This window comes from Neophocaena asiaeorientalis, unplaced genomic scaffold (assembly GCF_003031525.2).
Source record: "Neophocaena asiaeorientalis asiaeorientalis breed wild unplaced genomic scaffold, Neophocaena_asiaeorientalis_V1.1 scaffold629, whole genome shotgun sequence".
NCBI lineage: Eukaryota > Metazoa > Chordata > Mammalia > Artiodactyla > Phocoenidae > Neophocaena > Neophocaena asiaeorientalis.
The window spans coordinates 7624995-7637000 of NW_020175468.1; the positions used below are offsets into that span (position 1 = coordinate 7624995).

Sequence of the window (12006 nt, forward strand, 5' to 3'; positions counted from 1 at the left end):
TTTTATCTTTAGTGGCGGGGCTGGAGCTGCCTTTGGCCGGGTTTCGCAGAGGGGCTCTTTTAGGGGGTTTCCAAGTAGGCTGCAGCCGAGGATTGCCCCCCGCGCGGGGGCGGGAAGACGGGGGCTGCCCCTGAGAATGACATTTCTTACCGGGCTCCATCCCGGGGGTGAGGAGCCCCAAGCCTGCCATTACCAGTTACTTCATTGCCGTGAATCAAGTAGAACCCACGCATTAGGGCTGGGAGAAGGTGAGGCAGCGGTGCCAGGGGTTGGGTCACGCAGGAGAACTGCAGGCCTGTATAGACCAGGCCCTGTGCTTAAGTCTTACATGCTCACCTCATCGAATCTTGACAGACATTATGTTCCCTCTTTTACAGGGAAAGAAACCAGAGCGCGGGGCCCCAGATCTGTCTGTCCTCAAAGCCTGTTCTTCTGGCCGCTGTTCATCACACCAGCTACAGTTTTGTCAAGTAAACTTTTTATTCAAGTATAAGTACAGAGAAGTATACATATCATTAGTGTGCAGTTCAACGAATTTACACAAAGTAAACACACCCATATAACCAATACTCAGATCAAAAAACCAGAGAAGCCCCCAGAAGCTCTGCACATGCTCTTTCTGCCACCCTCATCCCCTCTGAAAGTTATCATTTACCTGATTTCTAACAGCATGGATTACTTTGTCTGTTTCAAACTCTCTAGGGACCCATACAGTGTGTACTGTGTTTTTACCTTCTTTTACTTAACATGTTTGTGAGATTCATATTGTGTGTAGGGATAGTTCTTTCATTTTCATTTGTGTATGGTTTCCATTGTGTGAATATGCCTAAAACTGGATATTTTCCTGTTTGGGGCTATACTGATGCTATGAATATTCTAATACATTTCTTTGGTAAACATGGGAATATACTCCAGGGCAGGTATGTGTTTAGCTTTAGCAGACACTGTCAAACTATAGTACTAACTTACACTCCCACCAGTGGAGCATACATTTGATACAGTCCGTCATAAAATGTTTTTTTTGTGCAACGTCACTAATTATTAGAGAAATGCAAATCAAAACTACAATGAGATACCACTTCACACCGGTCAGAATGGCCATCATTAAAAAGTCTACAAATAACAAATGCTGGAGAGGGTGTGGAGAAAAGGGAACCCTCCTGCACTGTTGGTGGGAATGTAAGTTGATGCATCCACTGTGGAAAACAGTATGGAGGTTCCTCAGAAAACTAAAAATAGAATTACCATATGATCCAGCGATCCCAATCCTGGGCATATAACCAGACAAAACTATAATTGTAAAAGATACATGTACCCCTATGTCCATAGCAGCACTATTCACAATAGCCTAAACAACATAATGTCCATCGACAGATGAATGGATAAAGAAGGTGTGGTACATATATACAATGGAATACTACTCAGCCATAAAAAAGAACAAAATAATGCCATTTGCAGCAACATGGATACAACTACAGATTATCATACTAAGTGAAGTCAGAAAGAGAAAGACAAATACCATACGATATCACTTATGAGTGGGATCTAAAATATGGCACAAATGAACCTATCTACAAAAGAGAAACAGACTCACAGACATAGAGAACAGACTTGTGGTTGCCAAGGGGGATGGAGGAAGGGAGAGGGATGGACTGGGAGTTTGGGGTTGGTAGATGCAAACTATTACATTTAGAATGGATAAACAACAAGGTCCTAATGTACAGTACAGAGAACTATATTCAGTATCCTGTGATAAACCATAATGGAAAAGAATATTAAAAAAGAATGCAAAAAAATTTTTCCGCCATTCTCAGCGGTGTGTGGTGGGTTGTCACACTAGACACCGTTTTGTGTGAGTACTTTTAGCCAGGCAATATCCAAACCGTGATCTCTGAATCCTTACAACACTTTCAGGGGTAGGTTTGCATTTCCTCATTTTACAGATGAGGACACTGAGGCTCCGACAAGAGAAAGTCACTTCCATTAAGTCAAAGAAAGTCAGTGGTTCCTGCTCAGTGTCAGCCCTACACAGGGGGAACCCAGAGATTAATCAGATCTGGTCCCTGTCTTCCTAGTTTAAGGTCCCAGTGTTTTTATTTCCACAAAAAAGGGAAAACAATGGCAACAAGTCCTTCCTTTTGTCTCTGCATTGACAACCCTCAGTTCCATCTTTCATATCTCTGTCTAACACCCAGAAGGCATCCCAGATTTCTACTTGAGTCTTAGAGTCTATGAGTTATTCCCCCAAGCCCAGTCAAATTGTCTCCAAGTTCTCTTTGCTACCTTTGGCAATGATAAATCAATGTATCCCTTTGGAATCTTTATGGAGAATAATCATAAGTAGCCATTTCCTGAACACTGACCATGTACCTGGTTCTTTGCTAAGCATTTTACCTCATTATCTCATTTAATCTTCACAACAATCTTAGTAAAAGTAATCACTTATACAGAGTCCTTACCTTGTGCCAGGGACTCATGCGTGTCTTATATATATCATGATTTAATCTCAGATTCAAGTGGGATTTGAAATGGGAGCTGTTGTCTTCTTTCTTTTTCAGGTCCTACATGAGAAACCAGGCTCAGAGAGGTGAAGTCACTTGCCCAAGATCACACAGCAAGTAAATGGTAGACCTGGCATTCAAATCCAGAGCCTATCATTTGGATTTGCAGATGATCTTTGACAGGTAAGCCAGTTGTTTTCAAATCATTTAGGGAGATTTTTCAAGCTAGACCCGCCTTTCCTAGCACCCTATCATTATGACCCTCCCCTCCATCTCCCAGTTAAGAACCACACTTCTAGGTCATTTCACAGTGGGCATATTAAAGCCAGGACCAGCCCAGCTGACTAAAATTTAACTCTCCTGGTTTAAGGCCAGGGCTTTCTTCCTCTCGACTACACTGCCTTCTAACAGAAGTCCTGAGCAGCTCTTGTTTTGAGTGAGGGGGTTCATGAATCTGTGTCTTTAGAGCCCTGGGTGAGGCTAAGTGCATACAGGAGCCAGCAGACAGGTCTGTAAAGATAGCTGGGCTGGCAGAGAACCTATTCCTCATCTACAGAGAGTGGTTGAAACTCAACCCCAGCCACAATAGCCATGCCAGAGTGTTGGCCTATTGTTGCCAGATCTGGTGTTTCAACAGAAGTCAAGAATCTAGAGTTTCAAGTGAAGTCCTTTTTTTTTTTGGCCGCACTGTGCAGCATGTGGGATCTTAGTTCCCGGACCAGGGATTGAACCCGCACACCCTGCAGTGGAAGCGCGAAGTCTTAACCACTGGACCTCCAGGGAAGTCCCTGTCAAATGAAGTCTTCTAATTTTCAAATGTTGACAATAAATTCAAACACAAAAACACCATGCAAGCCAAATAAAACACATCTGGGGGCTTCATATAGTAGATAGATGACACCTGGTCTAGGTTTATATCCTGTCCCCAGTATTACTATCAAAGGCCCAGGAAGGAAGAGATTTACTTAGTTCCAGGGTAGAAGTGGAGGGAGGGGTCTGAACTATTCAGAAGGCAGCAAAAATATGGAGTAAAGGTTAGGTAAGTATTAAACTCTGGGAAGGAGCAAATGTAAATGTCTAACAATAAATGATTGGTTAAATAACCTTTAAACCATCCATCCATTATAGGCTATCACAATTTTAAAAAGTGGTGTAGAATATTTAATGATATGCCATGTGTTCACAAAATACGTAACACCTAAAAAAAAATAGACAACAAAGCAATACAGTATAAACCCTTCTCAAAAGTCTTTTTATTTTGAAATTTCAGTTACAGAAACTTCTCAGACTGGTAAATACTCTTTACCCAGATTCCCCAAATGTTAATATCTGAACACATTTGCTTTAGCATTCTCTTTTTTTTTTTTTTTTTTTTTTTTTTTTTTTGCGGTACGCGGGCCTCTCACTGCTGTGGCCTCTCCCGTTGCGGAGCACAGGCTCCGAACGCGCAGGCTCAGCGGCCATGGCTCACGGGCCCAGCCGCTCCGCGGCAGGTGGGATCCTCCCGGACCGGGGCACGAACCCGCATCCCCTGCATCCCCTGCATCGGCAGGCGGACTCTCAACCACTGCGCCACCAGAGAAGCCCTAGCATTCTCTTTTTCTCTATATGTTCATTCTTATATATGTGTGTATGTATACACATACATATTATACATATAGCTTATGTATATTATACATATGTCTATATAATTTGTTTATTTTAACTGCTACTGGGATTTTTATTTGGATTGCATTAAATCGATAGATCAATTTGGAGAGAACTGGCACCTTAACAATATTGTCTTCCCATTCATAATAGTGGTATGTCTCTCCATTTATTTAGTTCTTCTTTGATTTCCTTCTTTAGTGTTTGTCCCTTTCAGTATACAGACACGGCACATATTTTGCTAGACTTATACCTAATACAATTTTTCAAGCTATTTAAAATAGTGCTTTTTAAAAAACCAGGTATAATTGATATACCATAAACTGCACATATTCAAAGTATACAATTTGATAAGTTTTGGCATACATGTACACGCAATACCATCACCAGAGTCAGGATAATGAACATATCTATTACCCTCAAAAGTTTCTTCACGTCCCTTTGTACTCTCTCCCTCCTGCCCTCTCCTTGCCTCCATGTCCGAAAATTCTCATTCATTTGCACATTTTAGAATTTTATGTAAATGGAATCATATGGTATGCACTCTTTCACTCAGCATTATTCTCACATCCACGTTATTGTGTGTATCAACAGTTCATTCCTTTTTATTGCTCAGTGTTCCATTGTATTGATTGACAGTCTTTGGCTATTACAAGTAAAGTTGTTATGAACATTTATATACAAGTTGGATGTGTGCTTTTATTTCTCTTGGGTAAATACCTAGGGATGGATTGGCTAGGTCGTATGGTAGGTGTACGTTGAACTTTTTAAGAAGCTGCCAAACTGATTCCCAAAGTGGTTGTACCATTTTACATTCCCATTAGCAGTGTGAAAGTTCTCATTGCTCCACATCCTCACCAAATACTCCCTGACTTTTGAATCAGTCTTTTCAATTTTAGACATTCTAACAGGTATAGTTTACATAGTTACCTAGTGACTAACAGTGTTGAGCCATTTTTTTTCTTACCATCCATCCATCTTCTTTGGTGGAGTGCTTCTTCAAATCATTTGCCCATTTTTTTTTTTTTTTTTTTGCGGTACGCGGGCCTCCTCTCACTGTCGTGGCCTCTCCTGTTGCGGAGCACAGGCTCCGGACGCGCAGGCCCAGCGGCCGTGGCTCACAGGCCCAGCCGCTCCGCGGCATGTGGGATCTTTACGGACCGGGGCACGAACCCGTGTCCCCTGCATCGGCAGGCGGACTCAACCACTGCGCCACCAGGGAAGCCCGATGGTCTTGATTTTTAAATCCACTTTATCAAATTTTTAATGGATGATGCTCTCAGTTTGCCTAAAAAATCTTTGCCTAATGGAAATTCACAAAGATTTTTCCTCTATGTTTTCTTCTAAAAGTTTTGTAGTTTCATATTTTACATTTAGATCTGTGATTCATTTTGAGTTGTTTTTTGTATATGGTGCAAAGTGTTGATCAAAGTTTATGTTTTTGCATATAGATACCCAGTTGTTCCAGCACCATTTGTTGAAAAAACTCTTCCCAGTGAATTACCTTGAAACTTTGTCAAAATTCAATTGACTGTGCATGTGTGGATCTCTCTGTGGACTGTTTTTACTCCTGATCTATTTTTCTATCTTGACACCAATACCACATTGTCTTAAGCTTTATACTATAGCTTTATAAATCTTAAAGTTCAGTAGTGGAAGTCTTCCAACTTTATCCTTATTTTTCAAAGTTGTTTTGTTTATTCTACATACATAGCATTTCTATAAGAATTTTGGAATCTGCTTTTCAATTTTTGTAAAAAATTCTTACAGGGTTAGATTTGGGAATGTGTTGGATCTATAGACTAATTTGGAGAAAACTGACATCTTAGCATTATATTTTCCAATCTATGAGCTCAGTATATTTCTCCACTTATTTAGGTATACCTTAATTTCTCCCAGCACTGTTTTTTAGTTTTTAGTGTACAGATCTTATACATGTTTGGTCAGAATTATCCCTATGTATTTCATATACTTAATGATCTTACAAATGGTATTTAAATTTTTTTATTTTTAATTTTTGGTTCCTAGTATATGGAAATATGATTTACTTTTGCACATTATCCTGTGACCTTGTCAAAATCACTTACTAGTTTTAAGAGTATTTATGTAGATTCCTTGGGATCATCTACACATCATGCCATCAATGAATAGAGATTGTTTTCTTTCCTTTTTTTTTATAAATTTATTTTATTTTTATTTATTTTTGGCTGTGTTGGGTCTTCGTTGCTGTGCTCAGGCCTTCTCTAGTTGCAGTGAGCGGGGGGCTACTCTTCGTTGTGGGTGGGCTTCTCATTACAGTGGCTTCTCTTGTGGAGCACAGGCTCTAGGTGTGCGGGCTTCAGTAGTTGTGGCTCACAGGCTCCAGAGCGCAGGCTCAGTAGTTGTGGGACATGGGCTTAGTCGCTCCACGGCATGTGGGATCTTCTCGGACCAGGGCTGGAACCCCGTGTCCCCTGCATTGGCAGGGGGGGTCTTTTTTTTTTTTTTTCATTACAATTGCTTTATTTTTTATTATATTAAATACAACATTTGCAGTATTAAATGCATTTTTTCCTCCTCAGGCTTGCTTTTGGAAGATAACCCTTCAATTTGTGCCATCACTTTGGGACATGGACATATCCTGGTGGGAACGAAAAATGGAGAGATCTTGGAAATTGATAAGAATGGCCCAATGACACTGCTCATTCAGGTACTGTGTTTGCACACATCCTAAACCACAATTCACACCAGAGCTGGAACCAGGGTGAGGCAACGGGGGGCACTTAGGGCGCAAAATTTAAGGAGACACTCACTATCAGGGTCAGGCAAATGCTGTATTAATCATCTATTGCTGTATAACAAATTGTCACAAACTTAGCAGCTTAAAACAAAAACATTCCTCATCTTATGGTTTCTGCAGGTCAGGAGCCTGAACACAGTTTAACTGGGTCCTCTGTTTAAGGTTTTCTAAGGCTGCAATAAGGGCCAGGGCTGTGGTCTCATCTGAGGCTTAGCTGTGGAAGGATCTGCTCCAAGGTCACTCGAGTTGTTGGCAGAGTTCAGTTCGTTGGGGATGCAGGACTGAGGGCTTCCGTTTCTTGCTGGCTATTGGCCAGAGGCCACTCTCAGCTCTCAGAGGCTGCCTATAGTTCCTCGTCACATGGGGTTCCCCAACATGGCTGCTTGCTTCCTCAAAGAGAGCAAGGGAAAGAGGAAAAACAGGTACTACTGTGCCTTTAAGTAACTTTAACTAACATAATCATATCATCACATATGTGTAATCATGAACATCCATCCCCTTTGCCATATTTTATTGGTTGGTAACAAGCCACAGGCTATACCACACTCAAAGGGAGGTGGTTACACAAGAGTGTGAAAACCAGGAGCATCATGAGGGCCACCTGTCCAGCACAGTCTGCCCTCTGGCCACCAATTATCATGTCTCCACCACATGCAAAATACATCCCCCCTCCCAAGGTCCCCAAGAGCCTCATCCCATCATAGTATCTGTTCAAAGTCCATAATCTCATTGTCTAAATCAGGCCCAGGTGTGGGTGGGGCTGTTTGGGTGTATTTTCTCTTGATCTGTCAAAATCTGGCAGGCAGATTCTTAACTACTGCACCACCAGGGAAGTCCCGAGATTGTTTTACTTCTTCCTTTTCTTTTTTAAAATATATTTTTATTGTGGTAAAAGTCACATAATATAAAACACGATTTTAGCCATATTTAACTGTACAGTTCAGTGGCACCAAGTACATTCACATTGTTGTGCAACTCTCATCATCATCCACTTCCCGAATGTTTCACCTTCCTAAACTGAAACTTTGTCCCCATTAAACACTAATTCCCCTGGACTTCCCAGGTGGCCCAGTGGTTAAGACTTCGCCTTCCAATGCAGGGGGTGTGGGTTTGATCCCTGGTCAGGGAGCTAAGATCCCACATGCCTCAGGGCTAAAAAACCAGAACATAAAACAGAAGCAATATTGTAACAAATTCAATAAAGACAAAAAAAAAAATGGTCCACATCAAAAAAAAAAAAAAAGATAGGAACACTAACTCCCCATTCCCCCTCCCCGTCGAGGGGGGTCCCTGGCATCTACCAATGTACTTTCTGACTCTATGAATTTAACTATTCTAGGTACCTCGTATATATAAGTGGAATCAAACAGTATTTGTCTGCACCTACTGTATATTGGAATGCATTTTTAAGGTTAACTTCATATATGTCCTACAAACAGATTGTACCTTCTTTTTTTTCCACTCTGCTATACAGTAGGTTCTCATTAGTTATCTGTTTTATACATATTAGTGTATATATGTCAATCCCAGTCTCCCAGTTTATCCCACCCCCCTCTTTCCCCTCTTGGTGTCCATACATTTGTTCTCTATGTGTGTGTCTCTATTTCTGCTTTGCAAATAGGTTCATCTGTACTATTTTTCTAGATTCCACATATATGCGTTAATATATGATATTTATTTTTCTCTTTCTGACTTACTTCACTCTGTATGACAGTCTCTAGGTCCATCCACGTCTCGGCAAATGGCACAATTTTCTTCCTTTTAATGGCTGAGTAATATTATTTCTTCCTTTTCAATGTGTATATTTATTTATTTTTTCCTGCCTTCTTGCACCAGCCAGGACTCTCAATACAGTACTGAATAAGAATGGTAAAGCAAACATTCTTTTCTTGTTCCCAAAATTACATGGAAAGCATTCTGACTTTCTAACATTAAATATCTGTCTAGATGTCCTTTAGAAGGACGTTTCTGTTCCTAGTTTGCTGAAGTTTTTTGTTTGTTTGTTTGTTTTTTACCATGAATGGATGTTCAATTTTGTCAAATGTTTTTTCTGTAGCTATTGAGATGACCATGCAGTGTTTATTCTCTAGCCTGTTAATACGATGAATTTCATTGATTGCTTTTTTTTTTTTTTTTTTTTTGGATCCCCTGCATCGGCAGGCGGACTCTCAACCACTGCACCACCAGGGAAGCCCCATTGATTGCTTTTTGAATGTTGAACAATCTTTGTATTTCCAGAATAAACCCTACTTGGCCTTTTTATATGATATCCTTTTAAATTTATTCTTTTTATATATATTGTTGGATTCGATTCACTAATATTTTGTTAGGGATTTTTGTGTCTAAGTTCATGGGGGATATTGATTTGTAATTTTCTTTCTTTGTAATGTCTTTTTCTGGTTTCTGGTAGCAAGGTAATGCTGGTCTCATAAAATGAGTTGGAAAGTGTTTCTTCCTCTTCTATTTTCTGGAAGAGATTTTTTAGAATTCACGTTATTTCTTCTTTAAATATTTGATAGAATTCTCCAGTAAAACCATGGGCCTGGATATTTATTTTTGAAAGATATTTAACTATAAATTCAATTTCTTTAATATTGATACTTATAGGAGCTCTCAGGTTATCATTTTCATCTTTGATGAGTTTTGGTAGTTAGCGTATTTCAAGGAATTGGTCCATTTCATGTCAGTTGTCAAATTTATGAGCATTGAGTTTTTTGCAGTATTATCTAATTATCCTTTTAATGCCTATATGTTCTGTAGTAACATCTCCTCTTTCATTCTTTTTTTTTTAACTAGTTTTCATTTAATGGTGGCATACGTGTTATTTATTTATTTATTTTTGGCTGCATTGGGTCTTAGTTGGGGCATGTGGAATCTTCGTTGATCTTTCGTTGTGGCATGCGGGTTTTCTCTTCTCTAGTTGTGGCGTGCAGGCTCCAGAGTGTATGGGCTCTGTAGCTTGTGGTACATAGGCTCTAGTTGAGGCATGCGAGCTCAGTAGTTGTGGCCCGCGGGCTTAGTTGCCCTGCGGCTTGTGGGATCTTAGTTCCCTGACCAGGGATTTACCTGCAATCCCCTGCATTGTAAGGCGGATTCTTTACCACTGGACCACCAGGGAAGTCCCTCCTCTTTCATTCTTAATATAGGTAATTTTTGTCCTCTCTCTCTTTCTCTCTCTCTCTCTCTCTGGTCAGTTTAGGTAGAGGTTTATCAATTGTATTAACCTATCAAAGCGCCACTTTTTAGTTTTATTGATTTTTCTCTACTATTTTTCCCTCTTCAATTTCATTGGTTTCTGCTCTATTATTTTTTCCTTCAGTGCTTTGGGTTTCATCTACTCTTCTTTTTCTAGGATCTTAATGTAGAGAGTTCGATTTGAGAACTTCTTTTATAATATATGTGTTTACTGCTATAAATTTACCTCTAAAAACTTCTTTAATTGCACCCACAAATTGTTATATGTTTTCCTTTCCATTCAGTTAAAAATATTTTCTATTTCCTCTTAAGTCTTCCTCTTTGACTCAGGGATTGTTTAGAAGTGTGTGATTAATTTCTAAATATTTGAGAATATCCTAGATATCTTTCTAATATTGATTTCTGTTTCAGTTACACTGTGGTCAGAGGATATACTTTGATGTGTATAATTTGTGTGTATGTGTGATGTGTATACTTTGATGTGTATATAATTTTGCATAATTTGAATTATTTTACATTTGTTAAGGTGTTTTTTTTAATGACCCAGGATATGGTCAATCTTGGTGTGAATATTCTAAGTGCACTTGAAAAGAATGTGTTTTCTGGTATTCTTGGGTGTAATGTTTTGGAATATCAATTAGGTCAAGTTGCGTGACAGTATTGTTCAAATCCTCTCTATTCTTGCTTATCTCCTGTCTACTTGTACTATTGATTGTTGAGACAAAGGTGTTGAAATTTCCAACTATAATTGTGGATTTGTCTAGTTCTTCTTTCAGTTCTATCAGTTTTTTGCTTGATGTTTTGAAGCTCGGTTGTTAGGTGCATGCATATTTAGGATTATTAAATCTTCTTGGTGAATTTATTTTTGTATCATTATATGATGTCCGTGGTAATTTTTCTTGTTCTGAAATCTACTTTGTCTGATATTAATAGGATGACTCTTGCTTTCTTTTGATTAGAGTTAGAGTGGCATATCTTTTTCCATACTTTTACTTGTAGACAGTTTATAGTTTTTTAATTAAAAAATTTTTAATATAGTTTATTGGTTTATATCATAAGTTTCATGTATACAATATAATATTTCAACTTTTGTATACACTACAACATGTTCACCACCAAAAATTTAGTTTCCATCTGTTGCCATACTGTTGACCCCCTTTACCCATTTAGCCCTCCCACCACCCTCTTTCCCCTTGGGTAACCACTACTCTGTTCTCTGTATCAATGTGTTTGTTTTGTTTGATTTGGTTTGTTCATGTATTTTTGTTTTGTTTTTATATTCCACAAGTGAAATCACACAGTATTTGTCTTTCTCCATCTGACTTATTTCACTGAGCATAATAACATCAGGGCCCATCCATGTTCTCACAAATGGTAAGATTTCATTTTTTATGGCTGAGTAGTATTCTATTGTATATATATACCACGTCTTCTTTATCCATTAGTCCATCAATGTGCAGTTAGGTTTTTTATATATCTTGGCTACTGTAAATAATGCTTTGATAAACGTGGGGTACATATATCTTTTTGAATTAGTGTTTTCCTTTTCTTCAGATAAATACCCAGAAGTGGAATAGCTGGATCATATGGTAGTTCTATTCTTAATCTCTTGAGGAATCTCCATGCTGTTTTCCATCGGGGCCACCCCGATTTACATTCCCACCAACAGTGTGTGAGGGTTCTCTTTTTTCTACATCCTCCCCAACACTTTTTATTTCTTGTCTTTTTGATAATAGCCAATCTAATGGGCATGAGATGATATCTCATTGTGGTTTTGACTTACATTTTCCTAATAATTAGTGATGTTGAACATATTTTCATGTGCCTGCTGGCCATCTGTATGTCTTCTTTGGGAAAGTGTCTATTCAGCTTCTCTGTCCATTT

General features: G+C 39.1%; 1 protein-coding gene across 1 annotated transcript in view; it reads left to right on the forward strand.

Moving 5' to 3' along the window:
- FCGBP (Fc gamma binding protein) overlaps positions 1 to 12006 on the forward strand; it is an 88068-nt gene that overhangs the window by 5687 nt on the left and 70375 nt on the right. Inside the window, exons 2-4 of the mRNA XM_024768651.1 lie at positions 378 to 470; positions 2559 to 2684; positions 6710 to 6837. The gene's annotated coding sequence lies outside the window, so the exon portion shown is untranslated. The remainder of the gene's footprint in view (positions 1 to 377; positions 471 to 2558; positions 2685 to 6709; positions 6838 to 12006) is intronic.